This window comes from Diorhabda carinulata, chromosome 3 (genome assembly GCF_026250575.1).
Source record: "Diorhabda carinulata isolate Delta chromosome 3, icDioCari1.1, whole genome shotgun sequence".
In the NCBI taxonomy this organism is placed as follows: Eukaryota; Metazoa; Arthropoda; class Insecta; order Coleoptera; family Chrysomelidae; genus Diorhabda; species Diorhabda carinulata.
Window position 1 is genome coordinate 11,300,906 of NC_079462.1, and position 2,774 is coordinate 11,303,679.

At 33.2% G+C, this 2,774-nt stretch overlaps 1 long non-coding RNA gene across 1 annotated transcript; it reads left to right on the plus strand.

Moving 5' to 3' along the window:
- Nucleotides 1-408: 408 nt before the first annotated feature.
- On the plus strand, nt 409-2,229 carry LOC130891314 (uncharacterized). The gene is made up of 2 exons (XR_009058882.1): nt 409-955; nt 1,933-2,229. It is a non-coding gene; the product is annotated as an uncharacterized LOC130891314 (long non-coding RNA).
- The last annotated feature ends 545 nt before the right edge of the window (nt 2,230-2,774 follow it).

The following is a 2,774-nucleotide window of genomic DNA, read 5'->3' on the forward strand; positions in this document are numbered from 1 at the left end:
TTAATTATGGAATAAATGATTCTCTTATAATTTTATTACTAATTATAAATCGAAAGCTAATTTCAGTAAAAGTGTGTAATCAAATTACCTGTTTGATTTCATGTCATGTAAGTTTATTATTTATCATTTATAGCATTCCAATCAAATTAGTTCAGATTAATATTACTAAATAAGAGCATTCAACACATGAGTATAATTAAGAGCCATTATATACCTACTTGTACTATTTTTTTACTTTTTTCAAATAAAAACATAGTCACCACAATATTACGAACCTGTTTTGCATTCAGTTCAATGGATTATCATTAAAAAAAATGACATTTGATAAAATTGCTTTCGTTGCTTGATGTTCTGTATATATAAAAACAAACAAAAGCAAAAAAAAAAGAATTTACAACACTTCCGACATCCTACATGCTCCACTTACACACGCTCACACGCTAAACAACCATCCGCAAAAAGGTTCAGTGGCAAGGCTTAGTCAATGTGAGTGGGTCAGGGCTGGAGTGGCAGTCGTCTCGACGTCGACTCCCCCACTCCGACGCTTACCGTCGGCGCACCGACCCGTCACCCATTTAAACCCATCGCCTCCTTACGAACAACTCACTCTTACGTTCTTCTCTGATCGCGCATAGTGCAATCCCCCATCTCGATTGTAACAGCAGCATGTTCGGAGGTCTTGACCCCACTGGGCTATACTGAGAAAAAGACGATTTTAGTGCAAATTTTCAGTTTTCAATTTTTATAAGTTAAAACTCATTACCATGGACGGAGGAAAACTCGATCCTACCGGACAGTACTAGTGTGTGACAGTTTGCGCAAATAAAGGACTTTAACGATGACGAACACGGGAGGCAAGGGCCTAGATCCCACTGGATTATACTGATATTAAGATGTGGCCCCACTTAGGAAACGGCGGCCGTCAAACATCAAGCTGCCGACGTAAACGACTATGGTAAGTACTTAAGTATTTTTTTTACTTCCGCATAAGTTATCTTCGGTTATTGACCGAAAGTTTTAAGTCATTCGCCCACTCTAAACCCCCGCAATTTCATAACTTGCATCATATGCAGTCTTAAGATGTGAAATACAAACATATTCTTCGAATATTCGTTTTTTTATTTTTCGTTGTGAACTTCCTGATACTCGACGAATTTTATGCGGTTTACGTGTAGCGATTTTAATTTCGTGGCCCATGCATTATTCTCTTTTGTTCGAGTGAAATTTTCAATGCAGATCACATAGTTACCAAAATAAGCGAGCCAGCTGATTGACCCCCAGATCATTGACACTTTCGTTCATCAAACGACGTGGGACTCGAAATTTTTATTTGTTTCTAGACTGCTAATTTAACCTACTAATCATTTCAAACCCTTTTGGCGGGTGCATCGACCTTGAGGAAATTTATATTGCGTCGGTCATCACTTTATTTATTTATTTATCTAGTAAAGTTTGTTGATCTGTAGTTTTAAGTGTAGTGACCTTAAACCAGCCTTGCTAGTCCAGTTTTTGTGTTAAAAGATTTTCGAGAAAAATATACCCAAACGTAAATCAGAACTAACACTAACGAATTTGATATTATACTATTTAATTAGTGAGCTGTATTTTTTCGGTTTCTCATTAAATAACTAGACATCGAAGATTAATTTCCGCGTTGCAATTGGCGAAGGTCATAACGAATAATGGTTATTTATCGATAGTCATTGGATTAATTTGCTTTTTTTTGACTTATCGATCTATTTTCTATTTGATTTTAATAAATGTATCGCTGCATCAGTCGTGGCGCGACCTTGCAATAGAATTCCTCAAAAACAAGGCTGAATCCAGTGTGCAATGAACAAGGCTAAATAGAATCAGGGTTATTACAATCGCTTCAAATGATTTATTAATATAGTAGCATGATTTTCATTTTTTGTTTTTTTATTTTTACAGATTATGATCCAAGTCAAACAGACTAACTAACATCTCACACTGCCACACAAGTTACCGTTGAATCTTTTGTCCACCCAACAATTCTGGATATTTGAAGACTGATGTTTGTTGTTTTTTTATTATTTTTAAGATTGTTTTTTTATTAAATTATATGTAGGTTAAGTTCCTTGAGGGCTGCATCCAATATAATGCATGTTTCTCCCAATTTAATGTATATAAAACAAAATGTCCAAATGTATATGTTTCCATCCCGAGCTTTTTATACTACTATTTCTTTTTAATTAAATATTTTTTTATAAATTTGTCGAATTTTTCTTCCTTCTCTAATATCCAAAATATTCCTCATATATATTGGCTAAATTTTTTTTATTTCAAGTCACTATTTCTTCTGCTAAAGATTGGACTTTGGCCAAAAAGTAATTTAAAATGAACATGTATGTATGTATATGTGTATATTTCAACAGCTTTCTACAGCTCTGAAATGAAAATTCAAAAGTTCTATTTGAATAGGTTGTAGTTATTTCAAATTTCGAAAAATTTTCTTTTTATGTGATAGGGAATGAACATTATCACTATAATACGAGGTGTAGACAAAAATTACCGAAAATTTTGGAAGTAAGATTTAATAATTATTTTATACTAAATTCTTATGGTAACCATCATAAGTTCGCTAGTATAAATCTTTTATATAATTGTGGGCCCCAAAAAACAAGAAAATATAAAGGATGTAAAAATATAAGTTCACACATCTTAATTTTTCAAAAATATTATCCTTATCACATTCTCAAATTCTTGTGGAAGGAAGGTTAATACACGTTATAAACTCATGTAAAGCCAAGTTT